General features: G+C 42.3%; 1 protein-coding gene across 4 annotated transcripts in view; it reads left to right on the forward strand.

The window, feature by feature from the left end:
- The window catches only part of PLA2G15 (phospholipase A2 group XV), a 451295-nt gene that overhangs the window by 23338 nt on the left and 409645 nt on the right, over positions 1-18312 (forward strand). The window contains exon 2 of one of the 4 annotated variants that reach the window (XM_073605039.1): positions 14940-15088. The exons of the other annotated variants lie outside the window; for them this stretch is intronic. The gene's annotated coding sequence lies outside the window, so the exon portion shown is untranslated. The remainder of the gene's footprint in view (positions 1-14939; positions 15089-18312) is intronic. 4 annotated transcript variants of the gene reach the window in all.

An 18312-nucleotide genomic window follows, 5' to 3' on the forward strand; every position in this document is an offset into this window, starting at 1 on the left:
AGAATAACAGACAGAGATATACTGTATATACTATTAGAGGTTGAATATCATCAGACTTTGATCAAATTTTTTATTTAAAGAAAACAGAACTGAAATATATTATATGCTGGCCATACAAAAGCAGTGTCTTCCTTAAAAAAAAAAATGTAATTTTAAGATGGTTTTATCAATGTTCTAATCGTTAGCGGGGCCAAATCAAATTTTTTTTTATTTTTACCACAGTGATGGGAAAATTCGAAGGAGCAGAATAGAAAACTTCTTGGCCAAAGGAATTTTCAGACATTCTTTCCTTCAGCGAATGTACAAAAATTTTTTCCTATCAATATTCTCATCTGAAAAGCTATACGTGTATGGCCCACATAATTCACACCTATGGAGTTCTGTAGTGGAAATCCCTATGAGTTCAAATTTACACCTGTGATTAAAACTAAGGCTGGCCATGGATGAGTAATTATTTTTTTTTTTTTTCATTCAAGCCTGCTTGTGCTATTGTATTTTGACAGCGGGGACAGCGCTGATCGACTGGCAAAAATCTGACAGGGCGGTTGTACAGAAGTTGATCAGTAGAATGACTTCTGTACAACCACTTTGCTCATACATACTGTAGATTAAAATTCGCCCGGTCCCTACTGAACCGGCTGAATTTCGATCCATACATGGCCGGCTTTCGACACTGGTCTTTCCCAATCCCAAGTTTGGTCATGGAGATGACGAGTAGTGTCTAATGCACATTTCAGACAAACTTCTAGGAATACCTATCAATACACCTTAGTGTCCATACATCTAAACACTACCACAAAGCGACCGGTGATGTGTCAGACAATTCTGTAGACTGAGGAGAATATGAACAAAAGAGGATTTAACCACTTACGGACTAATGGACCATCTGTCCTGCCATTATACTTTGAAGAGGAATATCGTTATGGCAGCAGCTAGCTGCCATAACCCCGGTATCCTATTCTTCAGCGGGCGGCCCTCTTTCAGATAAAAGTGGTCTCTGCGGCACATTCGCCACAAGATCACTTTTATCGGTGGTGGGAGAGGGGCCGTGCTACGGTGGTCTCCACCGCTTATCGGAGCCGCCAGTAACAGGGGGAGACGATTGGGTCCTTTCCCATGCTTGGCTGGCTGCCAAGTGAGGGGAAGATGGCCCCCACTCGGCTCCATAGCATTATCTGGCGGAAGTGATGTCAAACGTCACTTCCGCCTAATGCTCTTAAAAGAAGAAATTTTTTTTTTTTTTAACTTATTTATTTATTTTTATTGCATTTTAGTGTAAATATGAGATCTGAGCTCTTTTTGACCCCTGATCTCATATTTAAGAGGTCCTGTCCTGCTTTTTTTTTTCTATTACAAGGGATGTTTACATGCCTTGTAATGGGAATAAAAGTGATCCAAAATTGTCAAAATAAAAAGTAAAACAAATAAGAAAAAAAAAAAAAAAATTTAAAGCGCCCTGTCTCAACAAGCTCGTACGCAGAAGCGAACGCATACGTGAGTAGCACCCGCATATGAAAACGGTGCTAAATCCACACATGTGTGGATTTATCGCCGCGATTGTTAGAGCGAGAGCAATAATTCTAACCCTAGACCTAAAACCCTGTAGAAATTTTTAAACATCGCCTATATTCCAAAAATAGTGCACTTGTAAGACCGCTACGCAAGTACCGAAAAAATAAATAAAATAAAATCGTTGATCACCGCCATTACTAGTAAAAAATAAAAAATTAATAATAAAAATTCCATAAATCTATCCCCTATTTTGTAGACACTATAACTTTTGCGCAAACCATATCAATATACGCTTATTGCGTGTTTTTTTTTTTTTTTACCAAAAATATGTAGAAGACTACATATTGGCCTAAACTGATAAAGAAATTTAGTTTTTATTTATCTATTATTTATTAATTTTTTTTTATATTTATTATAGCAAAACATAAAAAACGCAGAGGTGATCACACACCAAAGCTCTATTTGTGGGGGAAAAAAATGGTACAACATCGCACGACAGTGCAATTGTCCGTTAAAGCGTCGCAGTGCTGTATTGCAAAAAATGGCCTGGTCATTAAGGGGGTAAATCCTTCCAGGGCTGAAGTGATTAAATTTGATTTTTTTAAATTTAAATCATAGAAAGAATGAGGGAGTGGAGGTGCGAAAGCAATTGCTGCCACTGACCTACGCACGTCCACGCCTGAAAAGATTGATTTTGGACTATCTCGGCACTTGATAATTGATAACAATTAATTGATCATAAAAATATATAAAATTTAATGCATACAATACATAAATATACAGACAGTGTGTGCTAAAAACAGCAGTTTGTATACACCACAGTTAACATGTTACTGACGGTTTCCCCTGTGGAGTTTCTGTTGGAGAGGGGTATACATAAAGTTTCTCAACCAGTTTTGCAGTAGAAAACCGCTTCTTCAGGAGGAGTGGTCTATAAAAACAATTAATACATTTACAGTAACATAGAAAATGCAGCAAACAAATTTAAAACAGCATATTACATTCAGTAATATAAAGGGAGAAGACCAGCTCACCCACTCAAACGGGACCAGTGAAACTACAGGACCCAAACAATTCCCCCCACGGCGGACACAGGGGATTGTAATAACAGAATCTGGTTAGAGTATAATAGAGTTTAAAAATTTGGAAACTAAAAATGTATTGAGGTGCACACTAGAGGTCGACCGATATGGGTTTTTCTCTGGCCGATGCCGATATTTAGAAATCGCGGTGGCCGATATGTGATGCCGATTTTTTTGGGCCGATATATTAGGCCGATTTTTTTTTTTTTTCCTCCCTTCATCTCATAAAATCTAACAGTTAGACCCCTTTCACACTGGGGCGTTTTTCAGGCGCTTTTGGGCTAAAAATAGCACCTGTAAAGTGGCTCCCCTGCAGTCTCAGTGTGAAAGCCCGACTACTTTCACACTGAGGCGATGCGCTGGCAGGATGTTAAAAAAAAGTCCTGCAAGCAGCATCTTTGGAGCAGTGTATACCACCACTCCTGCCCATTGAAATGAATGCGCACCGCTGCTGAAGCGCCTGCAAAGCGTTTCGGCAGCGGCGCTTCAGGGGCTCATTTAACCCCTTCCTCGGCTGCTAGCTGGGTTATAAGCGCCTCGCTAGCAGCTGAATAGCGCCGCTAAAATGACGGTGAAGCGCCGCTAAAGCTAGCAGCGTTTTACCGTCAACGCATGCCCGCTCCAGTGTGAAAGCAACCTTAAGTGATACAGAAAATTTTTTACATTTAAACATTTATTAAACAAAACAAACCTCCAGTCAGTTCACTTGTATGAAGAATTTAGATTAAAAAAAATAAAAAAAACTATATCTTAAATATTAAATACACAAAAACCGGTAATCAAAACTTTTGGACAAAAAAAAAATGGGCTAACTTTACTGCTTAGTTTTTTTTTTTTTTTTTTTTTAATAGTGCATTTTAAAACAAAAATGTGTTTGAAAGACCGCTGTGCAAATACCATGTGACATAAAATATTGCAACAACCGCTATTTTATTCCCTACGGTCTCTGCTAAAATATATATATATATATATATATATATATATATATATATATATATATAATGTTTGGAGGTTCTAAGTGATTTTCTAGCAGAAAATACAGGATTTTTACTTGTAAGCAACAAGTGTCAGAAAAGATTTAGTCTTTAAATGGTTAAACTGAGAGCTTCTACACACAGAGTTCAGCTCATTCATAAGTGTAAACATTGTATCTCTTCAGGTTCTTTTTATTATTTTGGCAGGCTACCCAGAGAAGGAGAGAAGTCGCTTCACAGAAGATTTCAGGCAACTTGTATTGACTTCTATTACAGAAGTCATTTGCAAGTCGCGCTGAAGTTATATCGGCCTTTTTTTATCAGCACAATCGTCCGATGCCGATTAAGTAAAAAACACCAAATATCGGCCGATATATCGGCCGACCTCTAGTGCACACCCAGGTGTGATAGGGTAGTGAGTGGATCAAGAAAGTAAGGACGTGAGGGTAGATACGTGTAAGGGGGGAGAGAGGGGTGGTGGGGGGTGAAATGGGGAGAAGGGAAGAGACAGGAAAGAGAGGAGGGGGGAGAGAAGAAGAGGGGGGAGAAAAGAGGGGGGGGAGGGGAGGAAGGGGAGGAAAAGGGGGGGGAAATAGAGGAAGGATGGGGGGGGAGGAAAAAACCAGGGGAGGGACAGGGCAAGGAGGAAAGGGGGAGGGTAAAATGGGGGAAGGGGATGGGAGGAAGGAAGGAGGGGAAGGGAGGGGGGGCAAGGAAGGAGGGGACGGGGGGGAGAGAACAGAGGGAAAAGAAGGGGTGTGGAGGGACAAGGAGAAGACCAAGGAAAAGGGAGGTGCCACACAGGTAACCACAAAACAACATCCTATACATAAAGATAGATATATATAAAAAAAAATAACTCACCAGGCTGTTAAGCTGGCCACCATAAACGCATGGGCTGAATGTACCAGAGCGGGTTGTATAATAATAACAACAGTAAAGTAGGGGTAACTCTCAGAATCAGACAAATGCCACTCAATGTCAAGGGATGCAGCGGAACAGCTGACATTTGGTGTGTAACATCCCAGAGTGGCACTGTAATCTGTAAACAATGATAGTTAAAGTCAGTGAAGGTTAGGGGCCAGAGAGGGTGAGGGAAGGAGAGGAGGGGGAAGGAGGAAGGAGGGGGGTGAGGATGGTAGTAGGGGATGTGGGGAAGGAGAAAACACATCCCAAACCGCTCTCAAAGCACACCAACCTTCAGATGTGACCATCCACCGTGACAGCCCAGCGGGGAGAGTCAGTTAACGCTCACACAGTGGTCTACCATAGACCACTATATGAGCTCCCCAACCCTGCCGGCGTCAGATAACGTCGGCGGCCTCTGACGTCACAGGGTCTGTTCACCCGCACTGCGCAGGTGCACGATTCCGTGCTACTGCGCAAATGCACACTGACTCAGCCTATAGACCGAAGGGTCCAGGCAGATGCAGTGCAAGCAGAGATGAGACATCCTGCCAAGGTAAACACATGTCCGCCAGGGGGAGAAGAGACAAAGATACCTGCAGAGCCTGATCAACCAATAAGGAGAGGGGAACAGCGGGTCTCCCTTACAGCAAAACATTACAACGTAAAATAGAAAAAACATAATAATGAAAAACTATATGTAATAGATATGTGAACTTCTGGGAATGTAGAACCCAGATTGTCACTACTCTTAACACAAATATGGGGATTCAATCACATACCTGTCAGTAACTTGTTAACTGTGGTGTATACAAACTGCTGTTTTTAACACACACTGTCTGTATATTTATGTATTGTATGCATTAAACTTTATATATTTTTATGATCAATTAATTGTTATCAAGTGCCGAGGTTGTCCAATATCAAACTTTTCAGGCATGGACGTGCGTAGGTCAGTGGCAGCAATTGCTCTCGCACCTCCACTCCCTCATTCTTTCAATTCAAATCTGGATGATGGTACTTTTACTCGTTCTATATTAGTTTTCAACCTGAGGCCATACTCATTAATTACTTTATTTAAATCATAATAAAATGCTTTTGGAGTAAAAATTTGAAGATAGTTTTCCATTTAAGAAGCATTAATAATTTTAGTTTATTCAGTATGAAATAGAGCTTAGTTATGTAGCATGAGGCTGTATTTTCTGCAATATTTACATTTTTGGTAAACTCATTCAATGAGTCCAAGCTCTGCAAGCTGGGATAACATGCACTGCATTAATGCATTCACTCAATTTCACAGTAACCATGAGATAAAACAAAGTTCGGGAATATTCCTTTATCCTATTGTTTTGCAAATCTATGTACACTGTACACTGCAAACTGTATGATTGTTTGAAGAGCAATGCCATCTGTACCAGACTCTAAGTGTGAAGAGGAAAGGCAAGCAGTAAAAATTAAAGTGAAAACTAAGCAGCTTATAAACCTTGTGATCTTTCTGCACATAGCTTTTCTGCAAAATGCTGATATATTCAGTTTAAAGGGGTTGTAAACCTACAAAAACATGCCGGCGCCCTGTCTTGCAGCTTCACAGCCTGTTTCCTACTGTGCATGCGCAAGTCGCGCTGTGCTTTCTGAATGGTCCCGCTGTCTTTTAGGACCTGTGTGTGTCTCCCAGAAGGCGGCGAGGGGGAAGGAGGGGGCCATAAATGATGTAGGTTGCCGTGGCGCCCTTACATGGCAGTGGTATCGGGTACCTGTGTTTGACAGGTATCCGCTCCCCCCGATAGGTGACAAATGTGGCACCGGGGGGGGGGGGGAGAAGCAGATAAGTGGAGGTTCCGCTTTTGGATGGAACTCCGCTTTAATAAGGGATATTACAAGTGCTTTCATTGTTATGTATGTGTTATGTATGCTCTAATCCCTACTGAAGTTTTTTCATCACCCATAAACCCGCAAAAGATACTTCATTAAAGATCATTATCTTGATTGTGACACTGCCCATTGTGTATACATTTCACAAGTGTCCCTGCTCCCTGACTTGCATAGGAAAAACTAGGGTTGCACCGATACTAGTATTGGTGCTGATACCGAGTATTTGCACAAGTATCGGTACTCGTGCAAATGCACCGATACCTGAAACCGATACTTTCAGGCTCGGTTCTTTGGGCTGCCAGTGGGTCTCTCCAGTGTTAAAGAAGTCTGGTTATTGGAGCTGTCAAAAAACAAAAAAGCAGCCAGCAATGTTTATTAACAACATTGCTCAGCCCTGAAACACTAAAATAAAAAGAAACTGTGACGGACCTGGCCGGGACAGAGGCTGTTGGAGAGGACTGGGTGCGGGCCTGTTGCCTTTTGATTATGGGCCCTAGCATTTGGGGGAATGGTGCTCTCTGTGAGCTGTATGCCTGGGGACCCTGGGGTTGGTGTTACTTTGGATTCAGCTCCATGTCCCCCCAAAAACACACAGACTCTGGGAACCCTTTATATGCCATATTAGAATGGTGACTGATTTATACCATTGGGACTCGTACTGTTAAATGCTAATGTCATCAATTCTGCTATAATGTGTTTATTGTAAATAAGTCTAGTGTGGCTCTAAGAGTCTTTTCACCCATTGTTGTTTGTGTTAATTAACTGTGTGAAGCTCGGTGACCACAAGTCTGGGCGAAAGGTCATGTCTCAGTCACCTAGGCTGTATAAAGGATTAGATAATTAGCTCATGTTAATTAAGTTACAGTTGTATTGTTAGAGGAGGTTCCAACTGCATATAAAGTCTTGTAACTTTGATTCATAATAAACAGTCCATGTTAGCAGTGAAGCAAGTGTCGCCTTGTTTTCTGCTCAGAGAGGTTGGAATATCTGATATCTGTATACAGACTGGGAGGAAGTCGTATATGACGGAAGCACTCAAGCGGAGTGTGGGACGTTCCGTGACATTGGTGGCAAGCAGCGGGAAAGCTTCCTACAGACTGGGACATCCAAACTTCCATCTGGATCCAAGGTCCAGATAGCAGGAGAGGAGAGGAGAGGTACAGATACCAGCTGCCATGGATGAGGAATTCAGAAGGAGGCTGCGAGAGATGCAGATACAGCACAGAGGACCAGTATCGGAGCAGGTCCTGCTGGGATGGTGTGATTCTATTCGCTGCAAACTCTGGAAGGAAGCGCTAGCCCGTGAGCAGCGACACCAGGGAAAAATTCTCCCCTCCATCGAGGAAAGGTACTGGTCGCAGTACGGACTGCGGGTGCGGTTTTTGGGAGAAAAACCACACAAGAAGCAGACAGCTGAATTAAGCAGGCTGGTCTGGGCAGAGATAAAGCTGGATGAGAGCTACAGAGCCCTCCGGTGGCATGTATCCCAAGCATGTCCCTGGATAGCGGATGACAGCCCAACGGAAGGCTTAAGCTACGGCGGCTTGGGACTGTTGTTTGTGAAGCTGACAGGGGACCCTAACTTTGGGAGTGATTTGGGGTGGCGGGTGGACGAAATCATGGATTTCAGAGAAGGGCTACTGAACATTTCGGAAGTGCACTGGGCACTGGAAGATTTGGAGTTTCTGGCCGTTCAGGAATGGGAGCTAGAGATCGCCTACAGACGGCTGCTAGACATTGCTCAGTGCCAGGGCTGGGCTCCCTTTGCCTGGGACTATCAGGAAATACCAGTTGACAACCCTGAAATCCTGGCTGAAGAGTCGGCAATGTGGCAGAGCAATAGTGTGCTTTGCCAACCTGCCCCCGCAGCTATGGAGGCGGAGGTCTTATGGCGGATGCAGCAAATGCTGACTGACCTTGATGATCCTGTTTCTGCATGGGATGATCTTGGATGGAGGAATGTGCCTGTCCAGCAGCATGCCAGAGAATCTGCAGCGGAAAATCTGGAGATTGCCATCCCCACACCTGAAGTGCTGACAACCGGGCAGAGCTCTGCTAACCTCTGCCCAGCACTGATAGCATCTTCTGGATTCCATGGACAGGAGAGGGTGAACCTCCATCCCCAGATACCAGTTGCAGAGACGGGGGATTTAATAGACTTTTCTGCTGAGGAAGAACAACCTGATGAGCCTCCAGCAGAAGAGCTGCTATCAGGGCCAAAGTTCACTGTGTTCTGCCCAGCACCAACAGTGGCTTCGGCCTTCTTGAGAGAAGAGATAGTCGGCCTTTCTCCCACAACACTGACAGGGACATGTGATTTTCTGCCAGCAGCATCTATGGAGTTAAAACAAACTTCTCCAGCTGAAGATCTGGTAACTAAACAGAGGGTCCAAGACCTCTGTCCCACACTTTTACCAATTCCAGAGACTGGGGATTTAATAGACGTTTCTGTAGAGGAGGAACCACCTGGCAAACCCCCAGCAGAAGTGCTGGCAACCAGACAGAGGGTCCAAGATCTCTGCCCCACACCTGCAGCAATTGTGGAGGCCCAAGGTGAGGAGGTGGCAGTCTATCACGAGCTGCAGATCAGGATCCAAGGAGAGAATGCAGTCATCACCTCACAACTGCAGCTTGATCTGGTGTCGGTTGATGGGGCTTCAGTCCCCACCTGTATACCCCAGGGATGCTGGGCAGTCGGCCCAGATCCCCAACAGCAGGATGGAGTGAGCCCAGTCCCCCTGTCTTCTCTCCAGCGGCAGAAAGGATTCCAGGGAGAAGGGCCAGTCCGGGCCTCTCCCCAGCGGCGGATATGTTCTCTGAGAGAGGCAGAGGATGGCTGGGTGAGTAATACTCTGTTTGGAATAATTTGTTTGGGGTACTGTGTGGGTACAGGCAGTAGAGGACTGGAACTACTTACTAACTTCGGAGTCAACCCGTCTGGGGTCTCCTCCTGTGTTAGTCTCCTGCCGAAAGGGGAGAAATGTGACGGACCTGGCCAGGACAGAGGCTGTTGGAGAGGACTGGGTGCGGGCCTGTTGCCTTTTGATTATGGGCCCTAGCATTTGGGGGAATGGTGCTCTCTGTGAGCTGTATGCCTGGGGACCCTGGGGTTGGTGTTACTTTGGATTCAGCTCCATGTCCCCCCAAAAACACACAGACTCTGGGAACCCTTTATATGCCATATTAGAATGGTGACTGATTTATATCGTTGGGACTCGTACTGTTAAATGCTAATGTCATCAATTCTGCTATAATGTGTTTATTGTAAATAAGTCTAGTGTGGCTCTAAGAGTCTTTTCACCCATTGTTGTTTGTGTTAATTAACTGTGTGAAGCTCGGTGACCACAAGTCTGGACGAAAGGTCATGTCTCAGTCACCTAGGCTGTATAAAGGATTAGATAATTAGCTCATGTTAATTAAGTTACAGTTGTATTGTTAGAGGAGGTTCCAACTGCATATAAAGTCTTGTAACTTTGATTCATAATAAACAGTCCATGTTAGCAGTGAAGCAAGTGTCGCCTTGTTTTCTGCTCAGAGAGGTTGGAATATCTGATATCTGTATACAGACTGGGAGGAAGTGGTATATGACGGAAGCACTCAAGCGGAGTGTGGGACGTTCCGTGACAGAAACATTGTTTCTTTTTGTATCTTTTTGTTTCTTCATCTGCAGATCAAAGGGATGAACAAATGTTCCTCTGTTTAACCCCTTAATAACCTTTCATTTACTCTAATCAGCCTCAATTAACTCCCTATTCTCCTCCATTTAACTATTATTTTCCTGCTTTTTTCTTTTGTTCACATCTATTTTATAAACGGTAAACAATTAAAACTTTTTTTGTTTGCTTTGTTAGTGAGTATTTTTACACATATATATCAACATATATTTACACATTTCACATTGAAAAGGCACTAAATTAAAAAAAACTATTTATTTCTTATGTGAATAACTTTTCAATGCTTTGTACCATTGCTGACAACTGAAGGTAAAACAAAACAGTTGCGGTAGGTATCGGCGAGTACTAAAAAAAAAAAAAAAAGTATCGGTACTTGTACTCATTGTAAAAAAAAATGGTATGGGTGCATCCCTAGGAAAAACCATTTCAAGAAATGGTACTAAAAACACCATAGTGACATTAAACTAGCCATAGAACCAAAGATCAGTTGTAAGGACTTGGATCCCAGCAGGGTGGATTTAATTTAAATCAAGTCGATTTAAAGAGCAACTGCATATTAATGTGTACAATGAATCTTGGCCTAAATATGGCCACGTGTGTTTTAATCAAGACTGTCTTTTTTTTTTTTTTTTTTTTAAATAAGTGGTTTTATATATAAATGGTGTGCATTCAAGATCCCATAAGAGTGTCTTTTTCCCATTTCAAGTACAGAATCTTTAATATTTGCAAACAAAATTAAGGTTTCCTATTTAGAATAATAAGCGGTCAGGTTCGTAAAACAGGGATATCTGAATCGATTTTAGGTTAATCGCATAGTTGGAGAACTACTCCAATTCTTTTATTTATTTAAAACAATAACCTTATATTACATATTCTTGTATTTGCTTAAACATCAATGTTTAGTAACTGATGTGCATAAACAAAATATCTTTGAAAAAACAAACAAAAGAACTTAAAGTGATTTTAAGGGTTTGTTTTAAAAAAATAAAAAATAAAATGACAAACATATCATACTTACCCCCAGTGTGCAGCTCGTTTTGCACAGATTGGCCTGAACCTGCTCTTTTTGGGTCCCTCGGTGGCTCTCGCGGCTCCTCCCTGCATCAAATAACCCCCTGGGAGAAGCGCTCTCCCGGGTGGTTACCTTGCGGACGTGCTCCCGAGTCCAGCATTCGCCCATCCATAGAGGCCGAATGCAGGACTTGGCCCCAGCGCCCGCGTCATTGGATTTGATAGACAGCAGCAGGAGCCAATGGCTGCGCTACTATCAATCTATGCAATCAAGAGCCAAGAACCCCGGGCAGAGAGACAACGCGTCCCTGTGGGTCAAGTTCCAGGGCTCAGTTAAGTAAAATGGGGGGCTGGGGGACCGGTCACTGCCATATCCTTTAGTTATGGAAAAAGTGAAATTATATAAGATTTTTATACTTGTGAAAGTATATGCTGTGATAAGCTCATAAGCATTTCTTTGGAGAGCTCACATATGGCAATAATTAGTTGATTTCCTGTCACCTTCCCCATCTGTGAGAAGGAAGGATTCACATACTTTAAGTTGTACAAGTTCAATATGTATGTTTAGAATATAATTTCTTTATACTACAATGTTTCTTGATTAAGGCTGAGGGTAAAAAGCACAGAGGAGCCACTCTAAGGGCAGTATAGCAATGAGTTTTTAATGAACAAATTGTGCATATATGCTCACGAGTAGAATAAAAATAGACATGTCAAGTAAGGGTGAGCAGAACGTCCGGGAGGGAGTCCATCCTTGGCTGTAAACTGGTGAAGCGGAGCGGGTTGCGCTGGTGGTAACCAACATTTCCTGGACCTCGAGCACACAGGAAGCCGGGGGATGACAACACTTCCAGTTGGACGGTGGACCAATAGGCGATGCGTTTGCGGAGCCATGTTGGATGAGGGCTTATAAGCTCTAATGCCAGAGCTCCTGGGTCCTAATGTCCTATGGTTGTTAGGCTTGGCACATGTAACAGGGCAAATATAGGGGAGAGGGAGTCACAGCGGATTCAACATTTAAGAAGATCAATAAGGGGATCAATAAAAACAGTCATCAATGGACATTAAAACTGGATGCACATATACAAATAATGGGCAAAAAAACAGAAGCAAAAAACAGGCATTGGTAAACATCTCTAAAAACAGCGCTGCAGAACAACATGGTATGACTCAAGGAATTCAACTCACATGTGTACACACATATATGTGTGCACGCATGCATGTACACAAGCATGAAGAACAATGTAGATGAATATTACGATCAAAATGTATCCATATTATGGGAATGATAATAAATGAAAATGAGCATAAAAATAATAATAAACATAAAAATAATATAGCAGATACTACTCCCACCATCAACTCCCATCCCTGTACAGCCTTGCCCAAAGACAGCACAGAGACGATATCGCATTCAGGAACCACCACCTCCACCTTTTTAACTTTTCTGATCCTTTGGATTTTTTAGTTCAGTCCCCCTCACAATCCCACAGTCAGCTACCGGGCAAAAGAAAACTAGAAGAAGAGGAAAGCGAGGGGGAAGACGAAGATATAAGTCACAGGGCCAAGTCCCACAAACGGTAAGAGGCTTTTCACACTGAAAGCGTCCGGGAGCGTCGCCGGTAAAGCGGCGCTATTTTTAGCGCCGCTTTACCGTTGTTTTAACTGTGCTATTTGGCCGCTAGCGTGTGGTTTTAACCCCCGCTAGCGGCCGAAAAAGGGTTACATACACCCACAAAACGCCGCTGCAGCGGCGCTTTGCCGGCGGTCTATACAGTTGTGCTCATAAGTTTACATACCCTGGCAGAATTTGATTTCTTGGCCATTTATCAGAGAATATGAATGATAACACAAAAACTTTTCTTTTACTCATGGTTAGTGTTTGGCTGATGCCATTTATTATCAATCAATTGTGTTTACTCTTTTTAAATGATAGTGACAACACAAACTACCCAAATGACCCTGATCAAAAGTTTACATACCCTGGTGATTGTGGCCTGATAACATGCACACAAGTTGACACAAAGGGTTTTGAATGGCTATTAAAGGTAACCATCCTCACCTGTGATCTGTTTGCTTTGAATTAGTGTATGTGTATAAAAGGTCAATGAGCTTCTGGACTCCTGACAAACCCTGGCATCTTTCATCCAGTGCTGCACTGAAGTTTCTGGATTCTGAGTCATGGGGAAAGCAAAAGAATTGTCAAAGGATCTGCGGGAAAAGGTAGTTGAACTGTATAAAACAGGAAAGGGATATAAAAAGATATCCAAGGAATTGAGAATGTCAATCAGCAGTGTTCAAACTCTAATCAAGAAGTGGGAAATGAGGAGTTCTATTGAAACCAAACCACGGTCAGGTAGAACAACTAAGATTTCAGCCACAGCTGCTAGGAAAATTGTTTAGGATGCAAAGAAAAACCCACAAATAACTTTAGGTGAAATATAGGACTCTCTGAAAACATGTGGTGTGGCTGTTTCAAGATGCACAATAAGGAGGCACTTGAAAAAGATGGGCTGCATGGTCGAGTCGCCAGAAGAAAGCCTTTACTACACAAATGCTACAAAGTATCCCGCTTGCAATACGCCAAACGGCACAGAGACGAGCCTCTAAACTTCTGGCACAAAGTCATTTGGAGTGATGAGACCAAAATTGAGCTTTTTGGCCACAACCATAAACACATTTGGAGAGGAGTCAACGAGGCCTATGATGAAAGGTACACCATTCCTACTGTGAAACACAGAGGTGGATTGCTGATGTTTTGTGGCTGTGTGAGCTACAAAGTCACAGGAAATTTGGTCAAAATTGTTGGCAAGATGAATGCAGTATGTTATCAAAAAATACTGAAGGAACATTTGCATTCATCAGCCAGGAAGCTGAGCATGGGATGTACTTGGACATTCCAACGACAATGATCCAAAACACAAGGCCAAGTCGACCTGTCATTGGCTACAACAGAATAAAGTGAAGGTTCTGGAGTGGCCATCTCAGTCTCCTGACCTCAATATCATTGTGCCACAAGAATTTACAGGAACTGGAGGCTTTTTGCCTAGAGGAATGGGAGCTTTACCATCTGAGAAGATAAAGGGCCTCATTGACAAATACCACAAAAGACTTCAAGCTGTCTTTGATGTTAAAGGGGGCAATACACGGTATTAATAACTGGGTATGTAAACTTTTGATCAGGGTCATTTGGGTAGTTTCTGTTGTCATTGTGATTTAAAAAGAGTAAACACAGTTGATTGATAATAAATGGCTTCAGGCAAACACTAACCATGAGTGAAAGAAAAGTGTTTGTGTTATCATTCATATTCTCTGAAAAATGGCCAAGAAATCATAAATTCTGCCAGGGTATGTAAACTTATGAGCACAACTGTATATGTTATATATAATTTGTATTGTATTTTTTTAATTCTTATTTTTGTGTTTATTATTATTTTTATGCTCATTTTCATTTATTTTCATTCCCATATTATGGATACATTTTGATATTATCTTGATCGCAATATTCATCCTCATTGTTCTTCTTCATCCTTGTGTACACATGTAAGTTGAATTCCTTAAGTCATACCATGTTGTTCTGCAGTGCTGTTTTTAGAAATGTTTACCAATGCCTGTTTTTTGCTTCTGTTTTTTTGCCCACTATTTGTATATGTGCATCCAGTTTTAATGGTCTGAGCACTGACAGGCTGACCTCACCCCCCACCCCTTCAACCTCTGCAGCAATGCTTGCAGCACTCATACGTCTATTTCCCAAAGACAACCTCTGGATATGATGACCATGGCGAGGCCTGTCCTGAGTGGAACCTGTCCTGTTAAACTGCTGTATGATCTTGGTCACCGTGCTGTAGCTCAGTTTCAGGGTCTTGGTAATCCAGTCTATGTAGAGCAACAATTCTTTTTTTTTTCAGATCCTCAGAGTTCTTTTCCACGAGGTGCCATGTTGAACTTCCAGTGACCAGTATGAGAGAGTGAGAGCGATAACACAAAATTTAACACACCTGCTCCCCATTCACACCTGAGACCTTGTAAAGCTAACGAGTCACATGACACCGGGGAGGTAAAATGACTAATTGGGCCCAAGTTGGATATTTTTACTAATTGGTGTAATCGCTGTTGTTGCCAGCGGTTTAGACATTAATGGCTGTGTGTTGTTATTTTGAGGGGACAGCAAATTTACACTGTCATACAAACTGTATACTCACTACTTTACATTGTAGCAAAGCGTCATTTCTTCAGTGTTGTCTCCTTTGTAAAGATTTAATAAAATGTCTACAAAAATATGAGGGGTGTACTCACTTTTGTGAGATAGTGTGTGTATGTATGTATGTATATATACAGTGGGGACAGAAAGTATTTGGACCCCTTAAATTTTTCACTCTTTGTTATATTGCAGCCATTTGCTAAAATCATTCAAGTTAATTTTTTTTACTCATTAATGTACACACAGCACCCCATATTGACAGAAAAACACAGAATTGGTGACATTTTTGCAGATTTATTAAAAAAGAAAAACTGAAATATCACTTGCTCCTAAGTATTCAGACCCTTTGTTGTGACACTCATATATTTAACTCAGGTGCTGTCCATATCTTCTGATCATCCTTGAGATGGTTCTACACCGTCATTTGAGTCCAGCTGTGTTTTGATTATACTGATTGGACTTGATTAGGAAAGCCACACACCTGTCTATATAAGACCTTACAGCTCACAGTGCATGTCAGAGCAAATGCGAATCATGAGGTCAAAGGAACTGCCTGAAGAGCTCAGAGACAGAATTGTGGCAAGACACAGATCTGGCCAAGGTTACAAAAAATTTCTGCTGCACTTAAGGTTCCTAAGAGCACAGTGGCCTCCATAATCCTTAAATGGAAGACGTTTGGGATGACCTGAATCCTTCCTAGAGCTGGACGTCCGGACAAACTTAGCTATCGGGGGAGAAGAGCCTTGGTGAGAGAGGTAAAGAAGAACCCAAAGATCACTGTGGCTGAGCTCCAGAGATGCAGTCGGGAGATGGGAGAAAGTTGTAGAAAGTCAACCATCACTGCAGCCCTCCACCAGTCGGGGCTTTATGGCAGAGTGGCCCGACGGAAGCCTCTCCTCAGTGCAAGACGCATGAAAGCCCGCATGGAGTTTGCTAAAAAAAAACGCCTGAAGGACTCCCAGATGGTGAGAAATAAGATTCTCTGGTCTGATGGGACCAAGATAGAATTAAGGCCAAAAAGTTCTAAGTGGTATGTGTGGAGAAAACCAGGCACTGCTCATCCCCTGTCCAATACAGTCCCAACAGTGAAGCATGGTGGTGGCAACATCATGCTGTGGGGGTGTTTTTCTGCTGCAGGGACAGGACAACTGGTTGCAATTGAGGGAAAGATGAATGCGGCCAAATTCAGGGATATCCTGGACGAAAACCTTCTCCAGAGTGCTCAGGACCTCAGACTGGGCCGAAGGTTTACCTTCCAACAAGACAATGACCCTAAGCACACAGCTAAAATAACGAAGGAATGGCTTCACAACAACTCCGTGACTGTTCTTGAATGGCCCAGCCAGAGCCCTGACTTAAACCCAATTGAGCATCTCTGGAGAGACTAAAAATGGCTGTCCACCACCGTTTACCATCCAACATGACAGAACTAGAGAGGATCTACAAGGAGGGATGGCAGTGGATCCCCAAATCCAGGTGTGAAAAACTTGTTGCATCTTTCCCCAAAAGACTCATGGTATTAGATCAAAAGGGTGCTTCTACTAAATACTGAGCAAAGGGTCTGAATACTTAGGACCATGTGATATTTCAGTTTTTATTTTTTTAATAAATCTGCAAAAATGTCAACAATTCTGTGTTTTTCTGTCAATATGGGGTGCTGTGTGTACGTTAATGAGGAAAAAAATGAACTTAAATTGCAGCTAAAATCATTTAACAAAGAGTGAAAAATTTAACGGGGTCTGAATACTTTCCATCCCCACTGTGTGTGTATATATTACACTGTAACTCTTTACATTTTTTTTTTTTTATTACTTTTATTATTACAAGTAATGTAAACACCCCCCAGATCTCTCCTCTACCCTTAAAAGCTTTGGATCATACCAGGGTGAATAAAAATCAGATTATTTTTTATTTAAATCAGATTTTTTTGAATTTTATCATTTTATTTTAATATTAAAATATAAAATTTTGGAGTAAAAATCTTTCTAAAGATAGTTTTCTATTTAAGATACATTAATCATTTAGTTTATTCATCATGAAATGGAGCTTCGTTCTGTAGCATGAGGCTGTATATTCTAGAATATTTATATTTTTGGTAAACTAAGTCAATGAATCCAATCTCTGCAAGCTGAGATAACATGACTGCATTGATGCATTCACACAATTTCACAGTAACCATGAGATAAACCAAAGTTCAGGAATATCCCTTTATCCCATTGTTTTGCAAATATATGTACACTACAAACTGTATGATTGTTTGAAGATAAATGCATCTGTACCAGGCTCTAAGTGTGAGGAGGAAGGGCAATCATTAAAAATAAAAACCTTCTAAGCAGCTTATAAACCTTGTGATCTTTCTGCACATAGCTTGAGGTGCTTTATTCATCCCCCGAGGAGCAAAATGCCAGCAGGCCGTAAAAGAGACCCAATTTGTGAATATTTACTAACCTGACAGCTTATTTCTCTAAATAGGAAACCTTCATTTTGTTTGCGTATATTATAGATTCTAACTACCAGCAAGAATAAGTCCTTACGTTTAAATAATAACACCTGTCATTTCAGATTCATCATGGCAGTGCCTGTTAGCGGGCATCCACTCACCTGCTGCTGCCACATCCCTCACCTTGTTGTGTCACTGCCGCATCACCAGCCGCCATCCCAAATGAATGGGACTGTCGGTGAGTCAACAGCGGGTCACAGGAGAAGCCGCTGTGGGACAGAGATGACAGTTGATCCTTTAAGAGTGCTTTCACATTGAAAGCGCCCGGGTGTTGGCGGTAAAGCGACGCTATTTTTAGCGCCGCTTTAGCGGCGCTATTCGTCCGCTAACGGGGCGGTTTCAACCCCCGCTAGTGGCCGAAAAAAAGGTTAAATCCGCCCGCAAAACACTGCTGCAGCGGTGCTTTGCCGGCGGTATGGCGGCTCTGCCCCATTTTTTTCGATGGGGAGGAGCGGTGTATTCACCACTCCTGGACCACCAAAGAAGCTGCTGGCAGGACTTTTTGTGACGCCCTGCCAGCGCAGCACCCCAGTGTGAAAGCACTCGGGCTTTCACACTGAGTTTGCAGCTGAGGCTTTTT

This window comes from Aquarana catesbeiana, linkage group LG11, assembly GCF_042186555.1.
Source record: "Aquarana catesbeiana isolate 2022-GZ linkage group LG11, ASM4218655v1, whole genome shotgun sequence".
NCBI lineage: Eukaryota > Metazoa > Chordata > Amphibia > Anura > Ranidae > Aquarana > Aquarana catesbeiana.